This window comes from Calidris pugnax, unplaced genomic scaffold, assembly GCF_001431845.1.
Source record: "Calidris pugnax isolate Ruff unplaced genomic scaffold, ASM143184v1 scaffold157, whole genome shotgun sequence".
NCBI lineage: Eukaryota > Metazoa > Chordata > Aves > Charadriiformes > Scolopacidae > Calidris > Calidris pugnax.
Genome location: NW_015090992.1, coordinates 3,104,213 through 3,119,858, shown reverse-complemented (window position 1 = coordinate 3,119,858; position 15,646 = coordinate 3,104,213). Strand labels below are relative to the sequence as shown.

Sequence of the window (15,646 nt, the reverse complement as noted above, 5' to 3'; positions counted from 1 at the left end):
GGAGTCAGGAGGAAGACAAAGTATGTAAATTCATTTACCATCCAGATTATTTTAATCTTTCATGCAACTTCAGATCAGTATGATTCCAAAATCCAGTTCTGCATCCTGTTTTGACTAAGCAAGGTCAAGTAGGATTTGTTTACTGCTTTATGTCTGAAAAGCCTCTAATTGCAAGTTGATTTTATCAAGCTAGTAATATAAAAAAATAAATAATCCGTAATATTTTTAAACAAGAATAAGTAAGAGCACAACTTTGCAAAGCAAGAGGTGGGAATCCATTTTAGGCTAGCACTGGTTAGTTAAAAGTATTCACGTAAACTTTAGACACTTGGGAAATTATGTTCCTAGAAGTAGTACAGGTCACTCTGAAAGTACTACTTCAAAGTATTATTTGACTTAATTTTACTATATTAAAGGAGAGGTGGCTGAAATAAATTTATCTAAAATTATTGCTTATTCTTATTTCAGCTCTGTCCCCGAAGTGACAAGTAATTAATTTGTTTTTAATTTTAAAATATTACTACATCTGTAAGTACAACCTTGCCAGCATTTTAGTGGAGTTAGAGAAATAATTGTCAACATTTCAAACATATTTATGTTTTACATTTTAACAGTAATTTAAAAATTTAAACCCAATTCATCCTTTATTTCTAACCTGTATATGTTATCTAAATATGAATACCAGTTTTTCAATTAATATAACTCTTGGTAGAATTTATTATTGAACTACAGTTGGAACTTCGGTTTATAGAAAATATCTCTATAAGTACATCTCAAAAAAAAACAAACCAGAAAAACTCAAAACAAAATGCTTCTCAGTACCGTAACAGTAGATCCACCATCTGGTGAAACCAAATGACCTTTGAGATATTTTGCCTCTTTTGGGGAGCAGTAGCAAAAGCCTACAGGTAAGTATGGAGATTTGCCATGCTCCCCTACAAAGACTTTTAGCAAAAAGAAATCAACATGTTTTCCAGGTCAGATGGTATATCATTTTGATGACATGAGAAAGATTCTGCTCAATTCCACTTTCCTGCTATGCTCTTCAACCTAGTTATAAATTGCCCTTCACAAATTCCAGGAACAAGAATCATAGAATGGTTACAGTTGGAAGGGACCTTAAAGATCATCTAGTTCCAACTCCTTCCACTAGACCATGTAGCTCAAAGGCCCAACATGGTCTTGAGCACTTCCAGTAATGCGGCATCCATAACTTCTCTGGGCAATCTGTTCCAATGTCTCACCACCCTCACAGTACATAATTTCTTCCTAATATCTAATCCAAATCTACCTTCTTTCAGTTTAAAACCATTACTCCTTGTCCTATCACAACAGACTCTGCTAAAAAGTTTGTCCCCATCTTTCTTATGTGCCTCCTTTAAGTACTGACAGGCTGATACAAGATCTCCCCGGAGCCTTCTCTTCTCAAGGCTGAACAACCCCAACTCTCTCAGCCTGTCTTTACAGGAGAGGTGCTCCAGCCCTCTGATCATCTTAGCAGCCCTTGCTCCAACAGGTTCATGTCCCTCTTATGCTGAGGGCCCCAGAGCTGAACTCAGTATCCCGGGGCGGACCATAAATTTTTCATTTTCTGAAAATATTCCCTTTGGAGCACTGATCTTTCTTCCTGAATATTTCTTTCATTGTCTGTATACTTCTGAGAGGAAATGGTCCTTTATTCGTATTGGCACTCTCTATATCGGGTATTGACTTCTCCCACATTCCCTCAAATGTCTTTGTCAAGTGAAAGAGATGAGGTCTTTATACAGAAGACCAGTATATCTGGTCAATCTACAGCAACTACTTCCTTTTTAATATTAGTAACCAGAACTTCATGTATACTTAAATTTTGAAGCATCATAACTATTCTTTTTTATAATAAATAAACATAAAATAATTAAAACTTGAGAAAGATAATAATTTTCCCTTTGCAAGACTCTGAGGGTTGGTAAAATGTATTTTCACCTATCTAATACATGTTAATTACCCAGAACAAAACACACAGGAGAAAGGTGACTTCATTTGACTGTGACATATATTTTGCTAAATTTAACCATAGAAAGGAACAGAACTTGGGTGGGTTTGGCCATATTTTTAATCAAAATACTTCTTCAATGATACTGAGCTTTTATAAACTCATTTTTGTTTTTGCCAGATGCTTCTGTCAGATACAAAGTAAATAATAGGAAAGAAGTTGTAATTTGAGGGTGATTTTCAACCATACATTTTGATTTGTGTTTAAAGTTTCTTGTAGTTTTATTTTTAGAAGAAAAAACATGTTCGCAATTGAATTGAAACATTTTTCTGGAGATTCACTTTTAACTATGATCTACTTATTTTGGCTTAAACCTGTTACTTGTTGGACTATTCTTCTCTGGCATTGTCAGAAAACTTAAAGAGCTTTTATTTGGACAGATCTATTGCTAACCTTGTGTCATTTTTATGCCACCATAAAAAATATTAACATGACACCTCCAAGATGGTTTTACAGTGGGGCAGTTATTGCATAATGGATTTAATTAATACTAGTCACAAAAGAATGAATGTGTGTTTTTAGAGATGAGAATGAGTAATGTAAAGCTCTTCATCAGTGCCTGCCTTTACTCATGCTCTGTCTGTCTGCACAGCACTTAAAGACAAATAAAAAAGTAAAAAATAACAAAATTCAAGCAATACCTACATAATAAATGTCGTTTTTGCAGGTCAGCATTTTGTGAACTCCAAGATAATTACTGATTCTGGTTTATCAATTAATGAACATACAAACACTGAACCCCATGTCCTTTCCTTACGCCCTTACAGTGATTAGAAGACAGCAAAATTAGGCTGCAAATTGACACAGCAAATAAAAGCAGGGCAACTACATTTAAAGTTATTTTTAACTTAAATCTGTCTTAGGTGTGCACCAAAGAGAATGGAGCACAGGAAAAAGCAGTTTGGGATTGCATAGTGAAATAGACCACAAAATATTACCTTCTATCAAGTTTGTTAATGTTTGCCTTAAAAGACCAAAAGGAATAAGTGACCATATATCGACAAAAGGTAAAAAGCCATATTTCTCTATTATTTTAAGGTAAAGGTCAATGCACAAGTAGAAATTGTTATTAGGAGGAGGCATTGGTAGGGTTTGAATAAAGTTCATGTCAGCGCTGACCATCTTTGCTGCTAACAGTTGAAAGGATGATAAGTGTGAATGACTGGGTTTCCAGAAGAGATAATAAAATATTAAACCTTTGCCGATTTTGCACAATGAAAGATGTTTTCTTTTTTGTCCCCACATTAGATTCAAACTTTTCACACTTACATACCGGCACTACATAACATGGCTAGTCAGATGCAGAGCAACAAAAAATCCAAGAAGTGTGCCAGAAGGTTTATGCAAAAATACGTATTAATGAAGGACCAAGGCGAAAGAAAAAACACACCTTCTGCTACTACCTAGGAAAAGATGGGAAGGAAAAGCACAACAAAGAAAATAGGTTGCTGTTTGTACACCTTCCAGAACTGAGCAGAATTGTCTTCTGCAGTTCAACAAAGGCTCCCTCATTAGCCAGAAATGAGCAATGATACTTAATTAAAGGCTCTCCTCAAAATATTTTCAATTTTTCTTAAATTTTTGAAATATCTCTTCTAAATGTTTTTATTTACCATTTAGAGAAAGAAATGCCAGAAGATGCTATTGCAGTAAAAGCTCTAAAAATGTGTGACAAGGGTGGAGAAGGTGAAGGAAAACTAGAAATGAACAGAACAAATTCTTTCATCATTTAAAGGAATTAATGCAATTAAATACTAAGCAATAAACTAAGTTTCAAATATAAATTACTTCATTGTTTTTCCCCTGAGGATTATAATTTTGGAACACTATAAATTTAGTTTCCTTAGCTATAATAAACATAGCAACTATAGTTTCTTCAGAACTATAAGGACACTATAACCTTACAATGGTGTTTCCCATCAACACATAAGACACAGCCAGAAGATTCATTAAAGCCATACAACTGCACAGTCCTGTATGTCCTTAAAGTATATGGTTACAAAGGTGGAAAGTCTTTCCTTCTCAGCAGTTTCAGTTTCAACTGAAAATAAAGCGTATATGCATGGAATGCAAACATGTACCCAGATGCATTTTACTAATCAAAAACTATCCAGGTACCTTTGCGTTTGTTTTTAACATTCTTGCTGTATACACTTAGAATTTGAGAATTATCTCAAAGAAGCAGGATAAATTATTTGAAAACATAACATATATTTTAAAGTACAATGTGCTTATTTTAGAAGACCTCAGTAAAACAGTATCTTCAAAGGCAAAATTATTTAAGTACTACTTTCCCTCAGGTATTCATTCAAAATTCATTGCTCTGCTAAATACTTTTATTTGAGAAATCACAGAAGTTTCCTTCTGATTCCAGTAAGTTTTTTTCTTATCGAGTATATTAAAAGTTTTAGTTTTAAATTTTAGTTTAAATTTTAGAGTGAAGATATAAAGCCTGGCATTTTAACCTGATATACAACATTAGAAGATTGTGAAAGGTAAACATGGTCTTGTAATTGAATTAGGACACTAGACAGCATACTAAGGAAAGAACATACACTAATGTCAGCATAACTATGTATGTAGGTTGTTCTTTGAAGTACCTAGCCTTTCTCTTGCCTTTCTCTTTATACCGCATCCTCCAGAATAAGACAGCATTTTGAAAATGAAACCTTCATCTGATTGAAAAGGAAAAAATCCTCCCTCTAATAGATGAAATTGCATGTTACGGCGATTTTCCTTTTCAGTCCTTAAAGCAAGGCTCATAGCAGTCTCGATGGGCAGTTATTATTGGAGCCAGCGCTTGCATTTGGCTGGCACTTCTTTGCTCACAGATACAGCACCAACCTTCCATATCTATCTCTGAGGTGATGTGGACAGGAGCACAAGTGGAAAGGCAATGCTATCTCATACAGATCCCACTGGGGCAGAAGCAGCCTAATGACAGAGTCCTTCAGTGGACTTCAAATTGGCTCTGAACTGTTTTGAAGTTAAGGGCACCATTCATAGCCAAAGATGGAAAAATGTAATGCCTCGGAGCTTGTAGCACCCGGAATTGCCCTCAGTTACTCTCAAAGCAATCCCAGTTGTGTCCATGGGTTCACATAATCCTGGAGTGACAGGGCTGAAATTGTTATTATTTATGTAACCGAAGGGAAAGAAATGAAAGACAAAAGATGACAGCCCTTGGAGCATCCCTCCGCCTGACAGACACACTGACTGCTCTCTGAGATTGTCTGCTCACTGAAGGAAAGAGGAACCAAAGGCAAAAGGTGGAACTAAAACAGCGGGTGAACATCCCAGAATCTGGTCAGCTCATAACAGAAGAATAAAGCTTTCCTGATGACCAAAAACTGTGCTCATAAGAAAGAAGTCTGTCCTTTTTATCTAGTGAACTAGTATCCCCAATCCACTGTCACCATAAATCTTCTGACATTCAGTTACTATTGTACTTGAACTGAGTGAGCTGACTCTTTGGTGACCCAGAAAATGTGTCATTCTCCACAGGATGCAGTTCTGCTAACTACTATCCATCTACCTACTGCTACACACAAAACATACATTTTGCTGACTACAGCATCAGTAACTGTTTTATTCTATTTTATTTCTGCACATTGAATACCAACTTGCTAAAATGATTTCCTGTAATTAACATGCTCAGCTGAGCTGAGGAGCGTTATAATATGGTTAAATGAAGCTGCAATATTATCACATTACATAATTTACAATTTACCAAGTGTAAGCTCCTCACACTCATGAGTATGGAGTAGCCTTCACAGCTGTACAGTCCAAAAATGTGAAGGAATTTTGAGTAGTCAGGATTAAAATATTAATTCAAATGGATCAACCAATTAGAATGGATTCTACTCAAAGTTAAAAGTCTTTTTTCCCCTGGGAGATTTACTCTTCCCTTCCCTTCAGGTTCATCTATTTGTCACCTTGGTCAGTTTTGTCAAAATCGACTCACACTGGAACTCCACTGGCACTTCTTTTATACTACAACTTAATTCCACATTTCCTCTATATCCTGCCTTCTCTATTACCTCTGCTTTCAAAACCCTTGTAATTTTCACCTTCACTGGCATGAGTTTCACCTTTTTGGATGCTATGTAGCTTAAACAGTCTTCTTTAGCCCATCCACACAGCTATGCTAAAAGTATTTTTTCCCCTAGGTTATCCAAGCATATTTTTTTTTTCTGTTCTGTATCTGTTACCATTGCATTACATATGTGCATGATTATAGTGTATGCTACAGGTTCAACTGCTGTTTCAGACATCACAGGTTCTTTGAAAAATTCTGAATAAAAATACAGGTGCCACAATTCTGTTTTTGTAACAAGCAGCCCTGCTTCTTAGGGGTTCTGCTGTCTAATTATGAGGAGCTTCATGGTGTTAAAGGGTGGCTGATGAAAAATGGGAAAGGAAAGTAAAAGAAAAAGGGCACTCTGTAAATAACACACACAAATAGGTAGGCAGATAAATCTGGATGTGATCAATTGTGACATTTTGAGAAGAAATGAGAAAACCCATCGTCTTTAAAAGTGAGAGTGGTTTCCAAACACCAGTGGGCAAAGGAAACAAAAAGAGTTCATACTTACTCGGTTTATGTGTTCAGAAAAATATGAAAACAACTAGGCAGTGTATAAGATAAACATGGTTTTAGAAACACGTGACCATACCAGTAACTTGATTGGCTCAGATGTTTGTAATTACGGATTATCCAGGCACTCTGGTGCTGACAGGATCTTGTCATCTGACTTATCTTAAATTATCATTCTAAAAGAAAATATTCAGTGCAAACACCATAACTATGTATGAAAACACACCACTAAATATTTGAAAACTAGGCTGTGAGTTGTAAAGAAACATATAGGCCTAGGTGCTTAAAGACTTTTAAAGTGTGGGTCCTCACCTTCCTTCAATACATACAATTGTAAGGACACTGGGGTTCTTGTATGAAGATGAACAAGTTTGGTGCATTTTTAACTTTTTAAAAGGATTTAAGAAGCTATTAGGATTCTGTGAATATTCTAAGTATCCATTTTTAAGTAGGAACAACATAGCTGTCCTTTTTTTTTCCCTCTCTCTTCATAACATTTGTTAAATGATTACTGATTGCTAACACAGTGTAGGCGATCCTAATATTTCATAACTGAAATTAAAATAGATGCATTTTTGGCTCCTGGATTCCATGTGAAGGTACACTGCTTTAATTGCTGTTACTGCACGTAACAAGCTTTTCCCAATTTTAATATACGGTATTTTTTTAGGCAGAACAAAAGTCAAGTTAAGAATTTGTTACAGGAAAACACCAAAAGAAAACAACAAAAAAAAACCCCAAAACATCTTTACTTTGAAAATGTCCAAATGAATAAATGCAGCAATTCCCATCAACTATATAATCAAAAATGTTTTGAAATATTTCTCCCATAAGCTTCACTAGTCAGTAGAACTTCCAAAACAGATTTATGGGCTATCATAATTTCTTGTAAATTAGTGTGACTTCAGTGACATCATCATTCACATTAGCTTAGGGTATGACCTTAATTTTCATGCCAAATGATACAAATTTGACCTTGATGAAAATAAGAGGTACAGGGAATGCATTTGGAATGGCATGTTTTTATATATGCATGTATAATGAAGGAATAGCCCACTTTATCCAATAATGCTCGGTCTTTTCTGAAAAGCATCACATTTCCTCTTATGTCCAAACTAGAACTGAAACTAAAATCACAGTCTGTGGTTCATTCCTTTTTCTCCATTCCCTCCCTCTTCTGAATCGACCTTTATGTGTGACTGAGGCACTGATCTTCCTGTCTGACAAGATATCAAGACACTGAAATGGTGGCTGCTTTCTGCTTAGTTTATATGAATATTTTCAGAGTGAATAAATTTGCATAAATGGTACGACAGAGCTCTCCTTTATTTGCAGTAGATGAAGGTGACTAGTATCTACTTCAAATCTTCCAATTAAAACTGCTCCATTTTGTGTAATTGTTTCCTAATAGTTTTCCCCATTAGAAGGCCAGATTTTGGAAGGAAATGATTCCAGAAACATTCTGAATTTATGCTCACATTTGCAGAGGCAGAAACATCCATGTGTGTGGGGGGGAAAAAATAATTTTGCACATATTTATTCTACATACTGGCTGCAGTGAGAAAGTTCAAGTAATGGCCTTCAGAGTGGTATCAGTATGCTTCAGAGACAGAATACCAGACTCAGCACAGGGGCTCTACCTGAGCAAATTAAAGAATTCAATCTTGACAAAATCATGATGACCCTCTGGAAAATTTGTAGACTATTCTTTTTCTTAGCCTGCTATTTATATATAAAGAAAGGAGCATGCTGCTTCTCTGTTTCCAGACATATCGCTAAAATATTTTTCTGAGGTGATGGTTTTTTTATCATTCTGTATTCACTCCTTGTCTTTCATTCTTTTGTCTTTAAGAGTGTGATGACAGTAGCATTTTCTCTTGTGATACTGTTAATAATATTTACTGTGACAGAAACTACTTTAGAAGAACCATTTGCAGAAAAATACCTCTATTTACCTTTGGGGTACCCATAGCACCTTTTCTGTACTCCAGGACAGCACACACACGGCACTATATGGCCGCCTTACTTAAGTGCTTTCTCAAAACATGTCAAATTATGTTACTTTAAAGTTCTAGAGACCTATAGTTGTTCTTATTCACACAGCTGGGTGATCTGTTCCTCCTTGCACACTCAAGGGCTTTTTAATAGATTTGAGACAGGTCTCTCCCAGGGAGCTGGCAGAGCTCCTCATCATCAAGCACTTGACCGTAGCTTTTCAGCATCCTTTACCTCCTGGACCTTCAGGCCTGAGGTCTCACCTGCATCAACATCCCCTGGCTGGCAGAATGTCCTTCCGTACACAAGAATAAAACAAGGCAGAATGCAGTGGCCTGCATGATTAAACTTAAATGTATAGCAAGTCTGAGAATTATATTCTAGTTTAAGGATTATTTAATTCACAGTGAGGTAGTAAACAAGGATGGAATAAAGCTCTGAAACCTGTTATTCAAGAATAAGACAACATTTGTGTCAAAAGCTTCTATACAATTTCTAGTGGTACTGACAAAATATGCCAGAAATCACAGCTGTATTATAAATAGAGCTTACGTAAAAGAATTCATGCTGTTAAATTGTGATCACCTATATATTTACTAAAAAACTATATATCAGCAGGCTACTGTTATGTAACAAATTTTTTATGTTTCTTTTTTTGCCAGTCAGGAACTGAAAAACACTTTTTGGCATGCAAATTCTTCTTCCAACATCAAAATATATCAGCCCACTCAGTTCACTTTTGGATAGTCACATACATTATCTTGATAAAGTTTCCTTTTACCTTTTATTATTACTGTAGCTCAAATGACACCCTTGTATTGACAGTAATGGTATACAAAGTTATTCCTTTTTTTCCTGCTCATATACTTTCTGATTAATGAAACGCAGCACAGTATTTTACTATGATGAGGTCTCATTGCAAAATTCCATACTAAAGATCCGGCTGCAATGCTGAAAATGCAAAACAGAAAGATTTAAGGATGCACGGTGGGATTGTGAGTGAGGCATGAAGGAAAGTCAAGGAAGGACTGAATCCATTATTTCAAGGAAGAGGCACAAGCTAAAATGGTGCATTGCTTTGACAGAAAATGTAAGAATACTGGCAAGGCTACTGAAAGGAGACAAAAGACCTTCTAGCTTTCCCTAAGGCATTTTTATCTTCTGCAAAACATAGGCTGTGGAGTAGCCAAAACTTTTTAACACAAAGAAATTCCCTTTCTATTCGTGAATTGTAACTTCAATTTTTTCCCAGCAGATTTTATCTCTAAGATTTTGTTCAGTTCTGATCAACTTCCTTACTTTTCAAAATCAAAGAATACTGAGGATAAGTTTATCGTTTCTGAACATCCTAGTCCCCTTTGAATGTAAACACCATCTGATGCTTAGGGGAGGACAGGGAAGAAACCGGAATGTCTTAATTGAATCAACCGCATGTCTTTCTAAGTGAAGGTGTTGTTTGCTGTGCATCAGTTTTAAACATCTATTAGTTATATTGCAGTGTGGATGCCTACTGTTCCCTACTCCACAACTTATTTCTGAACTTCGTCTGGAAAACAAAGTCTGATATTCAGTAAACTTAAGAACTCCCAAATAACTCCTAATACATATTTAATACAGAGAAATGTATGTAGACTATCACATAAGAACTCAACACCCCAAAAGACTGAAATGGATTATTTTAATTTAGTATGGTCTTGCAGCTCCAATGTAAGCAAGGATTTCTCTAAGTGATTTTAGGGCTGTGCATTATGAATTTAGAAGAACCCTGAATTTGGTAAAAGGACTTACTGAAAGTCAGATTCCGTCAGGTTTTACAATCTGAGCACCCAAAACCACCTGTTACTTTTGAGGGTACTAGATTGAATCATCAGAGAGGAGTCAAGCACATGGACTAAAATAAATTATTTAAACCTTAGGGGATCTACTCTTTTTATTTACATACCATGTTGTATATATTTCTAGTAATTTCAACACCATTATTCAAGTTTTCCTTTTCAGTCTGAAGAACAGTAGCTTCTGGTCTCGAAAGTAGCTTTTACTTATTTTCAGGCAGGCTGACCTGATAACACTGACAGATCTGAGAAACCTTAATTAATTATACTACCAAACCCCTGGATAAACACTTATTTAATCTAGATTCATAGATTAAAGATCAGAAAATATTACAATAATCCAGATTTTTGTTTTCTCCTTTAGAAGGAGTTCAACAGATGAACAGATGAACTTTTTCTTCAATTTACAGGTCCATCAAATTCAGGAAAGTTACTCAAGAAATACAGATATTTAAGCACAAGCAACTAGAATCAATATAGAATACAGTGGAAATAATTTATTTCTAGACAAATACTGCAGTATTGAAGTCTGCCTATGTCTGATGATATAAAAAATATCTCTCACCCTCATAGGCTGAAACTGAAGGTGGCTGTATTAGTAAAAATCAGCTCTTACAGCACTGTCCTTGGGAAAGTAAACTGAGTTAATACGGCTACACAAACACACTACCAGCAACAGCCAATGTCACAGTGTGGAAAATCTTCCTATTGCTTGTACTTTTTTGAATGAATACAGGCTACTGACTGCAGATATGCAAAATAAAAGCACAGTACTTTAGCACCATCACAGTGGTATTGTCTCCAGAATGTCTCTTCAGAAAAGAAAAAAGGGAGATTAGTTTATCAGCCAGAGTTTTATGATACACGCTTAGAGGATTTCTGGTCCAAATAGCATTTACTGTTTGGTAAAGGGACTATATGAAATGCTTAGAAAGAATTCCCAGACCCCAGTGTTAGGTGAGAGTTCATATCTGACCAGGAATAAAAAAAACCCCTTAAATCAGAATCAGGCCACTGTATTTAAAAACAACTGAGAAATTAGATTAGAGAACACAACCCTAATCTATTTTTATTTTATTTCTAATGTCCCAAGCATAAAAATACATAAAATTTGCTCTCATGGAAAATTTCAGTTTATGGAGTACTGGGATCTTTTCTCTTTAGAAAAGAAATACAGACATATGGACATATGTGGTGATATTCTGAAATGACCCCTTTCTTCATTCTCTTTTTAGAAAAAGCCATTCTATAGTGGCTCAGTGCCATACATTAGCACTTAGTATTTTCTAGATTAATAAAGAAAGAATCATTCTTGAGATGTGTAAAAACTCGGGGTTTTAGGATTGTTTTTGTTAGTACCCTAATATGAAATCAGAAGTACAGAGGAAACATGCAAATCCACAAATGTGATGCACTATGCATTCCAAATTCACAACTAGAATGTTAGGAAAACAAGTTAAATAGGTCGTAATAAATCTTTTCAGAAGGAGGAAGATAAAACAACAGAATGAAAGACAATTTACTTCACAATAATTTCCAAAACCTCTTTACAAATAGAATGATCAAACTGCAACTCCAAACCTACTTTTTTGGCTGATTATAAATATCTCATTACCTCACAAAAGATCATCAACATAAAGACGTATTAGTCTATTCTCACTGGCAGTGACTTATTGCTAACTCCAAATTGAATATTGATGTTTTGCTATTGAAATGTCAATGCCAAAAATTACCCATAACTCACTAGAATCAATGGTACCTTCAGATTCAACTACCCCTACAATGAATACAATGAAAGGAAGCCAAATAAGTCAGAACCGGCTATTTTGGATAAAAATTCATAATAATAGTTTTTTAGGAAAAAAAAAAAAAAGTGTTCTTGGGAAATTGTATTTTAAAACATTGTATTATTTTTTGTGACTGTTATCTTGCATAAGACATCAAGCTATCATATACAATGGAGAAAAAATCAGCATGTGCTTGCTGCTATGTCACATATAGATGCTTTGGAAGTTTTGCTTATTGTCTTCACTGTCACTTCTTTAGCTGTCACTGAGCCAAATAAATACCAATTGTGCAAGTGTTTAAGTACATGCTTAAATTTTCATTAAACACAATGCAACATAATAATGAAAAACATAATCATGAAAATTGTGTTTAAGATTTTGTAAAATTATGGCTTTCGCCATCAGATTTCTGATTGGCAGTGCCTCCTCCATTTTTGCTGTCCATTCGTAAACTCAGGACAGATGACGCCTATGTAACACGAAAGAAAATCTGGGGAGCTGCAACAGCGACTCTTTGAAATGCAACATCACTTACACTTTTCTGACAAGTCCAATTTTCAGTGCCTAAGCATCTGCATGGAAAAACATTGTGCTTGTGCTTTTTCTCATAAGTGGAATTTTTCTACTGTTTTTAGCATGTGAAAGAGAGTTGGTAAAAACAGCCACCCTTTTTAAGTATTTACTAATGGCTTCCATCCTCAGAAGGTGCCTAGAAGGAAATGCTGCCACTGTTCTTTTTACAGCCACCACCCACACCTCGTAGCAGGGTTTCACTCACAGCAAAGGCTGATTCACCTTTTTTTCTCTCCCTACCAAAGAAATGAAATACATTAAAATGCACAGCCTTGGGGTTCAGCTTGTTAAATAAATGCTGAAGAGCAGAATATTAACTCCCCCAGTTTAGGTGTTGGGAAGGCTGCTGATTTTATTTTTCAAAAGGGCCAATTTTCCACCTTGAACACATAGCTCATAGTGGCACCACTGTAGAGAGGGGTTAATTCTTATGCACAGCGCTCCATTTAAGAGCATGAATTTGGAGAAGCTTTTGCATAGGTTCTGGTTCAATTCTTTACAATGTATAATAAAAAAGCTTTTGAAAATCTTTTTTTTTTCACCATGTGTGAAAGAGTTGGTTACAATGGCAGAAAGATTCAGAGAGGAATGTTCTTTCCTACAAACATAAAATTCAGGGGTGGAACAAAGTCTTGAAGGAAAAGAGTAATATTAAGCCTAGACCCTTAACCAAAGGTAAGGAAAGTATTCAGGGACATATTTTTCTTGGCAGAACCAGCAGTCTTCAATGGTTACAAAATTACTTATCAAAACAAGCTAGTTTCCCTGAGGTATTTTTAAACTCCAGAAAACTAAATTTTCCAAATATTTAACATGACTACCTTTCAAATATCACTACTAAGAACTATGTTTAAAAGCACGAATAAGTTCCCCTAATTTTAAAAACTGTACAGCAATATTGTCAAATAAGTACAATTGAAGAATCACCTTCAGTGTCCCTTCTAATAACATCGCCAATAAACAGAAAATCGCCAATAAACACAAATTATAGAGAATACATCTTGACTAATAAATGCATTCACATTCAGATTTAAATCTTCATGCTCGGCTTAACTGTTCTTTTGCTCAGATTGATGGAAATATAGGAGCAATAATCCAGACTTTCACACATAACCTAAATCTTGGCAGCCTTTTCCTTTCTTCCTGAAAGGAAGGTGTGCTTGTTAATGAATCCAAAGCAACTCATTGCATTTATTTTAAGTTACAAGAGTATTCTCTTCTAAAACTGTAGATGAAACACTAAGCATGGATGTTTTCTTCAAAACATAGCGGTATTATAAGGTCGTTTTAGTCACTGAAAACTATAATAGTATAAAATTACAGTTAATTAAAATGGAATGTTACCTTGCAAAATACAGGCTCCACGGATACAAGCGGGAAAGACAAAAGAGTTTACTGCCAGGTTTCCAGCTCCACTGCTTGCTTACTAGAAAACAAGAAGAGGAAAATTTATTTAGACTTGTCAGTTGTACTGAGCTTTTTGAAATGGTGATGTTTTCAGTGAAAATCCTTGAGATGTTTTAGGATCATATTTAGCTCCTATCCAAAAAGGAACAGAAAGGATTGTCAGAGCTGTTAAGGCAACAAATGCCTCTGTTGAGGTAAATAGGGTTAGAGACAAGTGAAAGCTCCTAATAATACCAAATAATAGTGCACACTCACTGGCACTCAAGGTTAGCAGGCAACTGTGTTGCTCACAGTAGCTTAGAAAGCCATTTACTGAAGTAACTAAAGGGGAAACTGACAAAGCATTAAACCCAGAATGGAGGCAAAGAAAAAATACTATCTTTGCAACACTAGGATGAACAACTTCTCTCTTCTGGTGATGGAATTTGGCACCTCCACAGCTTTCTCCATCCATGTCTCCAACTCTACAGTAAAAAGGGAGGTGCTTCCACTACACTGAATTTAAATCTGAACTTTCAATTTATTTTAATGGGATGTGAAAAAAGAACTGTCTTCAACAGTGAAGGCAGAGGACTTAAGAAAAGTTCTGACTCTTATGTTTATCAGGACCAGAATAACAACCCCGATAGGGCAAAAGAACTAAAGATTATACAATAACCCAGAACCACACTCATACCAAAGACTAGTAATGATTGTGCTATTTTGAGAATAATCTGATAAAAATGTCATGAACAATTTTGGTCAACATGTCCCCCCTAAGCTTTTCAGGAACACAAACCAAGAGAACAAAATTCTTTGGCTTCCTGCCATATAGAAATTACTTTTCCAGGACCTTTCACAATGCCTAAAAAAGAAGACTCTACACCTCTATATAAAGCACATTATGATCTGACAGATTATCCTGAAAACTGAAAAACAGCATACAAAAAAGAAAGAAAAATATTACCTAAAAGTAGCCTTAGGCTATTATAAGAACATAACACTGCAATTATGAGAAAGATCAGTATTGTAAGTAAATAAAAATTTCATGGTGAAATATAATGTCTTATCTAATTCTCATTCAACTAATTTTTTATGTGGTACACAAATACGTAAGTTAATATGCTTGATCACAGTCAGGGTATAAGGACCAACAAGTGAACTGCAGAAGGAATCTACAATATAAGGAATTTATGCAATTTGCAGAAGGAGTCTTGGAAGGCAGCAAAGAGCTGCCAGCACTCTGGACACGACTGTCTCCATTAAACATTCCCTAGAGAAGTTGGGTTGCTCACTCACCAAAGCAGTAGTTTTAGCTTGAGATTTGCATCAGTTCTCTACTATGTCCCAAGCATATAATTTTCAGCCAGCTTACTTTGTGAAAATAAAAACTTTATACACTATTCATTTATTTTTTTTTTAAAGCAGGGACACAATGGGC

At 35.4% G+C, this 15,646-nt stretch overlaps 1 long non-coding RNA gene across 1 annotated transcript in view; it reads right to left on the bottom strand.

Annotated features, from left to right (window-relative positions):
* LOC106895386 overlaps window positions 1-14,246 on the bottom strand; it is a 174,162-nt gene extending 159,916 nt beyond the window's left edge. Inside the window, exon 1 of the long non-coding RNA XR_001413412.1 lies at window positions 14,164-14,246. This is a non-coding gene — a long non-coding RNA (uncharacterized LOC106895386). The remainder of the gene's footprint in view (window positions 1-14,163) is intronic.
* Between the last annotated feature and the right edge of the window lie 1,400 nt (window positions 14,247-15,646).